Source organism: Eleutherodactylus coqui, chromosome 12 (assembly GCF_035609145.1).
Source record: "Eleutherodactylus coqui strain aEleCoq1 chromosome 12, aEleCoq1.hap1, whole genome shotgun sequence".
Classification (NCBI taxonomy): Eukaryota; Metazoa; Chordata; class Amphibia; order Anura; family Eleutherodactylidae; genus Eleutherodactylus; species Eleutherodactylus coqui.
Window position 1 is genome coordinate 87,361,973 of NC_089848.1, and position 14,032 is coordinate 87,376,004.

Consider the following 14,032-nt stretch of genomic DNA (forward strand, 5'->3'; position numbering starts at 1 on the left):
TAATGGGCACACCTTTTGTGATGGTGTAAAACAGTGTGGGGTTAGTGGGGTACTTTTTTGGTCGTTCAGAGCATATTAGCTTGACCTGGGGCAGATGTCTTAGTTGTCTTAGTTGCCTTACCCTCCTCTCCTCAAAGTCACTCCCCTGTATAAAAGAACTACAACTTTCAGCATGTTCAAGCCAGTATGGCATAGCATGTAAAATTACAGGGGAAGAATGCAGCGTGACAACATTACAGAGTCAATAATCCTCTCCACATAATGGAAGGTCTTTAAGGTTTTCAGTCTGCTGTGCCCGCCCCCTTCTGGCTAAGTACCGCTGCCTGAATTGGGAGGTTCATCTTGCCTCATGGTAGGGGTGTCTCTGCACAATACCAATTTTGTGTTGTGGAAAACTGAGCGATTTCCCAAAACTCTCATTTCCTATAGAGCCCACAAGAACTGGTCGCTCAAGAGCAACCTATAAGTGGAACATCTAGACCTTAACAGGCTTGGACCACCAAAAACATTATCATTAATTTCTGTCAGCAAAATAAAAAAAAATTATACTCATCTGCATCCTACCCTGCATCCCTTTACAGTCTAACCCGTGGAAAGAGAAGAGGTAAAAAACACAGCAAACTCACCTAATCCCGTTGTACTTGGTCCCTTTGTTGTTTAAGTGGCGTGTGAGAGGTTGACTCCAGTGGCTCCTGTGAGCTCCCGTTGACTTGGCCACAGCTAACCACTTCCGTCCACGGAGAGTCGACGGTGAGTGCGCAAGCGCGCTGGGAAGGGGGACACATGCACACTCGCCGGTGACTCTCCGAGGACGGCAGAGGTCAGACGCAGCCAGGCCAATTATTTCGTGTGACACGTCGACCACTGAGCCAGGCGGCAGGATTTGCTATCCGGCAGTGGTTGGAGCAGGGGCGGAAGCTGGAACTTTGCCAGCTTCTGCCCTGCGATTGGATGGCTGCCAGAGGGAGATAAGAAGACCAGCAGGTTCCCGATGACTGGCCCCATAAGGCACAGATGAGTATGATTTTTTTTTTCCTGACAGAACCCCTTTAATCCTTTCACTGCTCTAAATCAGCGCTTCTCAATCATTCTCAGTACCCCTTACTGAAGTAAATGAATGATATTGTCATCGTTGGACCAATACGTCCTTAACCCTCTTGTGTATGATTGCAATTAGTAGTATAATGAAATTTAACAAGCTGAGAGAGAAACAAAGGCAGACAGCAATCTCTTGTGGTATCAGATGATTCTTCAATATATTCATAGTAAGTAGTAATTATTTGGAAATTATAGTAGCAGTGTTGCTGGTGGCACATCACACACACAGTAGCTTGATTACCACACAAGGCGAACACAGCTTGGCTCCTCCCACAGCAGTGACATTACCACAGGTCCTTCAGCCCACTGGAGCTCTGTGATGGTGGTAGGTAAGTGTGTTCTGTCAGGACTGCTGAGTTGTGTCTGACATAATAACAGCTTAGTTGTATTCTCAGTGTTTTATTTCTATCCTCCCCTTTTCAAGAGCTCTAACTGTGTTGTTCTTCTGTAGGCCAGACTCTGTGTTTTATATATGTTGTAGGACCTTCAATGACGTCACCAGGGGGTGGATCATAAGAATCACACACACACATACATACATACATACTCACGGACAAGTGGTCGTTAGTAGTTTGACACGTTGCTTATATACACAAATGACATAACAGCAGAGATATACACCCATTAGGAGTCATAAATATTCAGGATATGTTCTTACTTCTAATAATTAACATATGTTTATGCCTTAAGGTGTGTGTTACTATTCAGACATATGATTTCTAGGAAATACATCTGGAACAAAGGAATCAAAACTTATAACCTGAGGGCTCTTTCCCACGAGTGGATATACAGCGACATCATTTCTACATTTTGACACCTGTTTCGTATAAGCGCCTGAATGGGTGTTTTTCCTCGATCATGGCCAGCGCTTTCTTGTCCCTTCACATGAATGCGAGCGTCGTTTTTAGTGGAAAAATATGCCACACCCTGGAAAACCCTCGCTCTGCCAAAATCCTCGGGATGCCTTGCAATACCTATATAGAGGCATCTGTAAGCTTTTCACAGCGTTGAATGCTGCAAAAATACCTCCTCCTCCCTTCTCTTTTCCTGCTCCCATAGGAGTCTATAGGACCCGCTGGCGTATATTGGTCAAAACTAGAGATGAGCGAGCATACTCGTCCGAGCTTGATACTCGTTCGAGTATTAGGGTGTTCGAGATGCTCGTTACTCGTAACGAGCACCACGCGGTGTTCGGGTTACTTTCATTTTCTTCCCTGAGAAATTTGCGCGCTTTTCTGGCCAATAGAAAGACAGGGAAGGCATTACAACTTCCCCCTGCAACGTTCAAGCCCTATACCACCCCCCTGCAGTGAGTGGCTGGCGAGATTAGGTGTCACCCGAGTATTAAAATCGGCCCCTCCCGCGGCTTGCCACAGATGCATTCTGACATTAGTTCAGGGAAAGTGCTGCTGGTGCCGGAGCTGCTATAGGGAGAGCGTTAGGAGTGATTTTAGGTTTCAAGAACCCCAACGGTCCTTCTTAAGGCCATAAATCTTCTCTATATGCGCTCAATGGGGCCGGCGGCAGCAGCGCCGACCCCATTGAGAACATATAGAAGACAAATCCTTCTTCTCTGCCACAGCTGTAACAGCTGTGGCAGAGAAGAACGATGTTTGCCCATTGAATTCAATGGAACCAGCAATACAGCAGGTTCCTCTGAAAGCAATGGGCTGCCGGCGATCGCGGGATGAATTGTCGGGAAGGGGTTAAATATATAAGCCCTTCCCTGCAATTCATCCAGAAATGTGTTACAATAAAAATATATACCGGCGTATAAGGCGACGGGGCGTATAAGACGACCCCCCAACTGTCACCTTATATGCCGGCAATACAGTGGAGCAAAGAATAAAAATCATTACTTACTTTTTCTGACGTTCTGCGGCGCTGCTGCAGGCTGTCGCTCCCTCCTGGTTCCCGACAGAGCATTGATTTCTCTACGAAGGGCTTTAAATTCCCGCCTCCAGAAACACACGTGCCTTCAGCCAATCACAGCCAATGACAATGATGTCATTGAATGGCTGTGATTGGCTGTGTTTCTGGAGGCGGGGATTTCAAGCCCTGCGTCCAGAAAGCAATGATCTGCCGGGGACCAGGAGGGAGCAACAGCCTGCAGGAGCGCCGCAGAACGTCAGAAGAAGTGAGTAATAATTTTTATTCTTTGCTCCACTGTATTGCCGGCGTATAAGGTGACAGTTGGGGGGTCGTCTTATACGCCCCGTCGCCTTATACGCCGGTATATATTTTTATTGTAACACATTTCTGGATGAATTGCAGGGAAGGGCTTATATATTTAACCCCTTCCCGACAATTCATCCTGCGATCGCCGGCAGCCCATTGCTTTCAGTGGAACCTGCTGTATTGCCTGCTCCATTGAATTCAATGGGCAAACATCGTTCTTCTCTGCCACAGCTGTTACAGCTATGGCAGAGGAGAACGATCTTTACGCTGACAGTGCGGGGGGGGGGGGGGCACTCTTGCCGCTATTATGGCTTAATAGTGGGACCTGGGAACTTGAGATGCAGCCCAACATGTAGCCCCTCGCCTGCCCTATCCGTTTCTGTGTCATTCCCATCACTTTCTTGAATTGCCCAGATTTTCACAAACGAAAACCTTAGCGAGCATCGGCGATATACAAAAATGCTCGGGTCGCCCATTGACTTCAATGGGGTTCGTTACTCGAAACGAACCCTCGAGCATTGCGAAAATTTCGTCCCGAGTAACGAGCACCCGAGCATTTTGGTGCTCGCTCATCTCTAGTCAAAACATAATTCCAGAACTATGTTTTGGCTGAGTGTATATGCGCCGGCAGCGTATATGTTCTATTTTTTGCACTGCCGGCATATTTACGCACCGTATATTCGCCCGTGTGAACGACTGCTTCACATGCGTATTGTATATGCGCCCGGGTGTGAAAACGAGGCGTATATGCGCTTGTGGGAATAAAACCTAAACTTAATGATTACCAACCTAAAGAATGCAAAGGTGGGGGTTGGAGCAGCTCCTTGTCAATAAGAGGGGTGGAAACTGCTCCAAGAAGAAGAACATTGCAAATACAAGTATATAATATTACACACGTTAACTATTTAGCTGCTGCTTATACCAGCAGGGTGCCATGTCTTTGTCCTCTCTAGGAGACTGAATATATATATGTTCCCTTATCCCTCACAATATCAAAGTACCCTCAGACTGTAACCATACTATGCACATCAAAGGGCTTATTCACACGAGCGTATATCGGCCACCATTTTCATGGCCGGCCAATATACACTACTATCTGATGCATTGGATTCCAATGCATCAAATCACACAGACGTATTCCTGTGGCGTGAAAAAGTGCCCGGTCGGCCAATATAGCGCCAGGCAGCAAAGAAAGTCCTGGAACTATCTTTCTGGCCGGAATACATCGGCCACTGCATGGGCTCCTATGGGAGGCAATGACAACGTCTGGTGAAGGGAGGTAGGAGGGAGTTTAGCAACGTGATTGCTAAACTTCCTCCCCCTTCTCTCCTCCTCTCTCCCACCCTCCGACTGTTTACAATGGGATGGGGCAGGACAGAGGCGGAGGTAAGCCCCACCATGTTCTGCCCCTCGCATCGCTGGTTGCAGACAAGGGTTGGGAAGGGAAGGGAAGGAGACACAAACAGCCGGAGGGAAGAGGAGGCAAAAAGTTAGAGGGAAGGAGAGAGGAGGTGAGCCGGCGAGGGGGAGGGAAGGGGGAGGCAACGGCATTGCGGCTTTGGCGTATATGCGCCGTGCCTGTGCCATCTGATTGGGCGCACAAACATTAGATTTGTGCGCCGTTCAAGCATTTTTACAGCACCAGCGAGCACATGTAAAAATGCCTACGCTCATGGGAAAGAGCCCAAAGAATGAGGAGAGAACAGATACTCCTTGAGGATTCACTAACTGGATATACACATCGGGAACTTAGGCTCTAGACCACCACAGACCTTATCATATGGCAGTGTTATCTGAGTACTTAAAGTATTATATGGGCATTATTTATAAGTATTATCTGGCATCATAGGCATACCATCAGGGGTCGCTGTGGCGACCTGGCCCCTGTGCTCAGGGGGCCCCTCCGCTGCACTCCGCCATACACATATGCACATTCAGTGCATTAAAGGCTGGCCACTCTGTCTGCAGCACTGCACTGATCACGTGGCAGGCAGAGCGGCCAGCCTGAGAGGAAGAAGAGAAGAGCAGGAGAGAGAAGGAGGGAGGCAGCCACATGGGCAGGCAGGGCACAGTGATGATGTCATCATGTGCTCTCCCTGCCTCCTGCTGAATTGAAGCTGCTGGGTCTGTTGTGCTGCTACCACATGGAGAAGAAGTAGTCCAGGCCCCGGGGTATGTGTATATGTGTGTGTGTTTGTATCTATCTATCTATCTATCTATCTATCTATCTATCTATCTATCTATCTATCTATCTATCTATCTATCTATCTCTGGTATAAGTTATATATCTTCCTGGATTCACTGCATATAATTTCCCCCTTTACACAAAATTAAAAAACACATCAGAACCACATGCAGTTATTAATAGCGTTTGCAGCTTCTTAATAACATATGTGGTCTTTAAATACTGCATGCAGATTTTTTTATGTGTTTTTTTTAATTGTGGTTCTAAAGTACAACAAAAAGAAAAACCACGAAAACGCAAAAAAAAAAGACAGCTTTTGAAAATCGCAGCATTAGGGACACCGCGTTCGAACGCAGGTTTGAGTAACCCCATTAAAATCAATGGGAGTGCTGTACTGCGGTTAGTATGGCGCTCGGGACACCGCGCTAATAGCGGTAAAAAGCGGTGTGTGTGAGAGTGGCCTGCGGGGCTACAAACAAATTTTCATGTAGTGCAGGAAATGCGTCATGTTTGGAAAGATTACGCCAAGGGGCTAGATCATGTTTGCAGCACGATCTAGGTATGGGTACGAGGGAGTGTGGGGTGGAGGCCCAAGGGGAAGAGAGGGCCACGAGCTGAACTTTTGCACCCGAGCTTTTTGGTACCCCCCTGTCTGGCATTGCATGGTAGAATGTTAGTATAAACTTTTGGATAAAAAGTTTTACCTAGTTTGATGCCAATGGCCCCATTTTCTATAAAACCAGTCGTGCCTACCCACAAACACATTTCAGCAATAATGAGGAAAATACTAATTCCTATCATTTCATTAAATCTTTGATAAGTTAAGTAGTGCCGACTGCAGAGAAGGACATTCAGAGTATAAAGGATTTGTTTTTTCTATACATCCTGGATAATGCTAACAAATAGGCATCATGTAAATCAAATGGGCACGAAAGTGCAGTCACTAAAATAGGTAGAAGTACAACTTGTTCTTCATGCTGAATTCATATTAAAGGCCCCTCTAGATCTGTACCCTACGATTAAGCACTGGAAGCAGTTTCTTCAATAATAGGCAATTACGTCCAATTAAATCTTTAGAGCAGGAAGTTACGGCTCCATTAAACCAAATGTGGGACGTCTATAGCAAATGTAAGATGTACAGTCACTGGGGACAGACTGGCATGACTGAGCAAATATGACTTAAGTACATATGACACATGTCTAGGTATGCAGCCCGTGGCCCTGTATAAGCCCCTGACTGAGTCTAAATTCTATGTAATTAGTCACTGATGTAAATACTTATTAATTCTTTCCACTAGTGCAAATTATTTCTTACTTGCAACTTGTTTGCAAACAAGATGTATTAAGTTATGTTACAGGATGGACGTGTTTGCAGAACTGAGATCAGGGAGAAGGCAGGCAGTCATCAATATGGCCTAATGGTGCTACAGCTACTATTAGGGCTCTTCAACACTGGCGTAGGCATTTTTACATTTTCTCAACAGCGCCGTTTAATTGCGTGAAAGGACTTTTTCCACCAGGGTAATTAGCGTTTTCTCGCCTATTCACTCGACCGCCGTGAGCATGGTTTTTAGCGGAAAAAAAAGGTTGCCAATATCCTCGCTCAGCTTAAATCCTCCGAATTGACTAATACCTATATAGAGGCGCCTGTAAGCTTTTTGCAACATTGGCAAAAATGCCTCATCCTCCGATTTTTCCCCTGCTACCATAGGAGTCTATGGGACCCGCCGGTGTATATTAGCCAAAAGATAGTTCCAGAACTATCTTTTTGCTCAACATTCTGCTGGAGGCAAGCAGGCCCACTGCCATTCCTTAGAAGTGGTTATACCCATTCGTTACATCTGCAGCACACTGAACAGACCATAGGGTGGATGATACAGTATGCCTCTAGTACCACCACCTCCTCCTCCTCCAAGTCACAGGCACACAGCAGTCAGTCTACATCAGTTGGCCATGAGCATCCTCCACATGCCAAATTCGCCGCATACCTCCAAAGCAGTCCATGTGGATTATTCAGTGTCATGAATGTCAACGGACAGTCCAAACAAGCAGAAGGAGAAGACGAAGACATTGAATGCACTGATGCCTAACAATTTTTTCCTCCAAAAAGGAAGATGAGGGAGGGTCAACCCTCCAAAGGCAATGTGTACTCAGCACAATGTGTAAGAACAGTCACATGAACGTTCACCAAATGCTGCCTTGAGCCCACCTGAGCCAGAGGGCAAAGAGTTAGCCTCACCCTTCTTCTTCCGCTGCTGTAGATGCCTTTTCCCTTTTCTCCCTCCCCATTCATGTAGTAGACTCTGAGCACATAGAGGTAGTTTTGTGTAGGGATAGTAGCACGATTACTTCCCGCCTCTCCTTCAAAATTGACAATCGAACTGCAGGCTTGGGAGCGAGGAGTAGGAAACAGAGAGCAGAAGTTTAACCATCACCTCCACCTTCATACATTTATATTTACCCAGTGTGCCCTAGGTCAGCAGCCGGCCCTCCATTCCCCAGCTATGGGACCATAAAAAAAATATACCACCCCAACCATCCACAAGCACAAACCCTGAAAGCAAGAACTGCATGCCTTCCACAATGTGATGCTCCATGTTAACTCACAGTACCAAATACCCAACCACCATTTCTTTGCCCAAAAATCTGTACCTGCCCTGCACCACTATGTGAGTGATAATGTGTTACCAGTGTAGTGGCCCAGAGTTAACGGGGCCCCTCAGTAAGTATGGATGTGTCTTGTGCTTATGTATTGTCAGTGTCTTCTGTGTTGCATGAATTTAATGTGCATTGCACCTCTGTAGCACTGAATGGGTTACTGTCTGGGTTATGTCAGAGAAATGTATCTTGTTGTGTGTCATGTGACTATGTTATATATATATATATATATATATATATATATATATATATATATATATATATATATATATATGTGATTGCAAGGTGTATGCAAGTCAATCTGGGGGAGTCTGAGAGAGGCTGTGTCTAAGGGAGTCTGAGAGAGGCTAAGACTAAGGAAGTTTAGACGAGAGTCTAGCAGCAGTCTGGAGGAAGCAAGGAGCTTTTGATGAGTAGGAGAGACTGTGCCTTCTCTTGTGTGGAGCCCCAGTATGGAAAAAACGGAGCGATTGCCTTGTGTGTACCCTAGGCCCAATTTACCCAGGCCTTACTGTTATTAACTTGAAGGACTGAGAGAGTGAGAGGAACCACCATGCAGCGCTGAGTGTCTTTCCCCTAAACATGAGTGATGACCGATAGAGAGCTGGAGAGAAAGTAAAGGAGAGTGGCTGGGAACAGAACCCCACAGATAACTTGGACCATGGACTCGTCTGTCATCCTGTGATTCCTCCCTGTCACACCAATAATTTGTCTGCACCAGTATCCTGTTGGCCTATGTAAACTGTTTGGACTGTTAACCTTTCTTACAAATAAACAAGCACAGACGACCGTTCCCGGTTTGCTCTGAAATGTTTCCCTATGTGTGGACTACTTTATTCAACCATCCAGACTCACTGTAGAGGACAGAACGGGGGTGTCATACATAGCAAAACGGACTTAAGGTAAACCACATCTTGGGTTACCCTGTGAAACTCCCCCAGCGGTAATTTGGTCGGGTCCCGTGCTACCCCCAGGGGAGGAGATGGCAGAGCCCTGGGACAATGCCCAAATCCACCCCGCTATCTCCTCGGCTGTGGGCCCACTGCTCCAACGCTGCACTGGCATTGCAGAACGCTGTCGGTGGCAGGGCGAACCTAATTATGGATATGTGGTCCAGCAAACAGGCCAATAGCATTAAATATCCTTAACAGCACATTGGGTCAATGTCCTGCTGGTGGGGCATGAAGCCAAATTGCAGAGGTCAGACTGCTATATGGAGGAGCCAAAAACAGACACGTTAGGACACTGATGTGACAACCACTCACAGTGCTCTTTATAATGAGGGGGATGGTTGCTTAGTGTATATTTCTGCACAAGAAAGTCAGTACATGGTGTCAGACCACATGATACGTGTAGTGCACCATGCAGGCTCACAACCTATTAATGACGCCATATTTGAAACCAGCGGGCTGCCTGCATGTTTGAGGGGTATATGGTTTATATGCCTGCCCTCTGGTATCAATAAGTATGGCTATTTTCAAGACTTGCGGGACATTCATCCTGGTCTGTCCCCATCTCCTCCATCTCTTTCTCCACCTCTTCATGCCACCTTTCAACAGTTTGCACATCAGCAAAAATATCCGTATGTGACAAAATCCAACCTCCATTCACGTGGTGAACGCCAAGTTGGTGTCCTAAAACCAACATATCTAGGGAAGCTCAGCCACATGGCCGAAGAGCTCTTAATGGCTCTGCAGGCTGAGGCTTTCACGTGGCTGACCGCGCACAATCTGAAGCCAGGCCAGGTCTTGTGTGACAATGGGGCGAACTTCCTGGAAGCCCTTTGCCTTGACAATATCATACACGTGTCTTGCTTTGCCCATGTGTTGAACCTGGTAGTGCAGCACTTCTTAACCCCTTAATGACCAAGTCTGTTTGCACCTTAATGACGAAGCTAAATTTTGGAAATCTGACATGTGTCGCTTTAACATAACTCCATTAAGGTTTTGCATATCCAAGTGATTCTGACATTGTTTTTTCGCCGCATATTGTACTTTATTTAGGTGGTAAAAATAGTCTGAAATAATTTGTGTACATTTATTAAAAGCGCCAAAATTGGGAGAATTTAAGAAAAAATTGTCATTTTTTGCACATTTTCAATTGCAATATCTCAAATTTATGCAAACATACTGTACAAATTTTAGATTATATACATATTTCCATCTGTTTACTTTATTCTGGATGCACATTTAAAAAAATTTATTTTTTTAAAACCATTTTGAAGACGTACGAATTTAACATTAATTCTATCAACATTTTGAGGAACACTTTGTTTTCCTGCACCAAGCCAAGATTGCAAAGGCTCATAGCTGTCAGAATGATAGATACTCCCCACTAATGACCCCATTTTAAAAACTACACCCCTTAGTATATTCACTGAGGGGTGTCATGAGTATTTTTACCCCACAGGTTTTTTCAGGAAGTAATACAATTTAGAGGAGAAAAATACAATTTCATGTTTTTGCAAATATGTCATTTTAAAGACAGTTTTTTTTCCTATAATGCACATGAAAATGAGAATTTAGACCCCAAAATGGATACCCAGGTTTGTTCTGTGTTCAGAAATATACCTGTTGTGGCCCTAATATTATGTCTATATCCACAACGGGGCCCAAACCAAAAGGAGCAGCCGGTGGCTTTTAGAACAGAAATTTTGCTTGCAAGGTGTTTTAGCCCCCATTGAGCAGGCAAAATGACAGAGAACCCCCACAAATGACACAATTTTGAAAACAAGACCCCTTAACAAATTCATCTAGGGCTGTATTGCTTATTTTGACCCCACAGTTTTTGAATGAATCTAAGCAAAGCAGAAGGAAAAAATTACGTTTTTCATTTTTTTAGAAACTGTGTCAATTTAAAAACAGTTTTTCTTGTACAGCACACATATAAATGAAGACTTACAACCCAAAATGAATCCACTGTTTGTCCCGTGTCCAGAAACATACCCATTGTGGCCCTAATATACTTCCAGTACACTTGGCTCGGCCTATATCGGAGGGAACACCCATTTGATTTGAGGGCACAACTGAATAAATTCCAGGCCCCATTGCTCACTTGTAAAGCCATTGAGCAGCCAAAATGATAAAGAACCCCCTCAAATGATCCCATTTTTAAACTAGACCCCTTAACGAATTCATCTAGGGGTGTACTGCGTATTTTGACCTCGCAGTTTTTGACTTAATCTAAGCAAAGCAGAAGGAAAAAAAAATCTAAAGTAGCTCTGCAGCTTTTCCTTGGAGAAGGCTTGTGCTTTGTATTATGTTCACCTGGCAGAATTTGTCCTTTGTAAAGTTTATGACATTGCATTTAGAATAAGCCGCACACCCTCTGTCTTGCTTAGCAACCTTTTTGTTAGCTCTACAGCTGTTCCTTGGAGAAGGTCCGTGCTTGAGTGTTGTTTTCACCTGGCAGAATTTCTTGTAAAATTTATGACACTGCTTTTAAAACAAGCAGCATACCTGCTGTCTTCCTTGGCCCAATTTTTGATTTAGGAGACCCTATGTGGGCCTTCTTCTTTTGTTTTCATTGACACCCGTGGGCTACGATTGACCCACTACACCGCTGTACACTATTTTACCACTTTTTAGGAGAAGCACAGTGTTCCCCAGATGTGTGATTGTATTTCCATGCAATTTGGGGGTCTTTGGCTTCATTGGGGACCTACTTGAGGGCAAATTAGTGAACCCGATTTTAATCCCATTGGTTTTAATGGGAGTCAGAATTGACTGTTCAGATTCATGATAATTTTCGTAAAATCAGCCCGATACCGACATGAATCAATTATTCCACTAATCATCATTACGAATGATTAGTGGAATAATCGGTTCATGCCGTGTATAGAGATTTTAGTTCAATATCTGCTCCCATCCAGACAATGTCTCTTTCATTGAGGGCCTTGAATATTTCAGCAAGTCGATGTTAAACCACATACTGCATCCATCACAATAGCATGGCTTCACAGAAGAAGAGTCCGGGTCCTGAACTTACCACCTGCAGTCCAGACCTTTCACCATAGGAAACATTTAGCGCATTATGAAATAAAAAAATCCAGCAAAGAAGATCCAGGACTGTTGAGCAGCTAGAATCCTACATCAGACAAGAATGGGACAACATTACCAAAAATCATTACACTTTTTTTCTTTTCATTTACATTTTACACAACGTCCTAATATTTTGGCAACTGGGGATGTAACTAAACACTTTTAAGATGATTCTCACACTAAATGAGCCTCAGCAGAGGTCCATCTCCAGGGACCCCACCAGTAACACATCAAGATACTCTATGTTCTGTAACTGTACTTGCCCTTTAACTGTAATCAGTTCCACAGACAAGTCTCACAAAGTTCGTGTTACATTTGGTTGAAGAGAAGTAATTTTGGATGAAATTGAACATTTATGACATATTTCCTAAAAGTGCCATCGTTAGTGCTGCTGATGACAGATTTACATATCCATGATTTCTGAATAATATCGCTCTTCCTGCTGAGAACTGATGCTAGAAATCGTTGTATACAAAAAAAGAAGATTTGTAACTTTATATCTTTAACATGAAATATATTTATTTGGACCTTGGACAAAAATGGTATGTATAGCCCCTACTTAAAGTTATGTATACTTTTGCAATCAATTGCTACAATGTATCTAACGTCAGAAGTGAAGCAACTTTGTAAATAGATGTGACTAAAAATCTACCACCGTTTCGAGTATGCAGCTCTCATGCAGATCTGTGTGTCACTGTGGTTGTAGATTACAAAGAAACCTTGTGTAGTTTGATCCTGTAGCCGTGTGTTACTCCTTCGCCTATGTATTCTCTTTTTTATTATCTAGTAGCAGTAGGAAAGCAGGCAGAAAGAATAAGAGTAAGGGACCTACATGAAGCAATGTGCACCCAATGATGAGTGCTGATTGAGATCAGCGCTGCTCTGCCTGGCCTTTGCGTAGGCTGATTTAGACTCGTTTAGTTTAGTGGGACAACAATCGTTACTCCTAGTGGTTCTTAATTTTTGTCAACACAATGATACTTTTGCGCTATTTAAAAGATGCGATCACCTAACGAACAAACGCTTGCTTGTTCGTTGGGTGATCAGTGGCAGGTTCTGGCAAGTTATCATATGGGTAAATGGTCATGGGGCCATGTCAATCGTAATAGAAGGATCAGACCAGACTGAAGGCTTTTGTGTAGTCTGTAGCGCAAATGTCACTCCTAAACCGTCAACGTATTCCCCAATTATGTCACTTGCAACCGTGTCTCATGATAATATGCTGTATAGAATGTAGCCCAAAAATGCAGTGTGACCGTGCGAGTGTTTAGGCATGTGCAATTACTGAATATTTGAACATCATTTTAAAATTACATTACTAGCATATTTGCTATACAGGTGACTGCCATATGCTTAAAGGGGTTGTCCCGCGGCAGCAAGTGGGTCTATACACTTCTGTATGGCCATATTAATGCACTTTGTAATGTACATTGTGCATTAATTATGAGCCATACAGAAGTTATAAAAAGTTTTTTACTTACCTGCTCCGTTGCTGGCGTCCTCGTCTCCATGGTGCCGACTAATTTTCGCCCTCCGATGGCCAAATTAGCCGCGCTTGCGCAGTCCGGGTCTTCTGCTTTCTTCTATGGAGCCTTTCGTGCAGGATGCCGGCTCCGTGTAGCTCCGCCCCGTCACGTGCCGATTCCAGCCAATCAGGAGGCTGGAATCGGCAATGGACCGCACAGAAGAGCTGCGGTCCACGGAAGAAGAGGATTCCGGCGGCCATCTTCACAGGTAAGTATAGAAGTCACCGGAGCGCGGGGATTAAGGTAAGCGCTCCGGTAAGCTTTCTGTACGTCCCTGCATCGGGGTTGTCTCGCGCCGAACGGGGGGGGGGTTGAAAAAAAAACAAACCGTTTCGGCGCGGGACAAC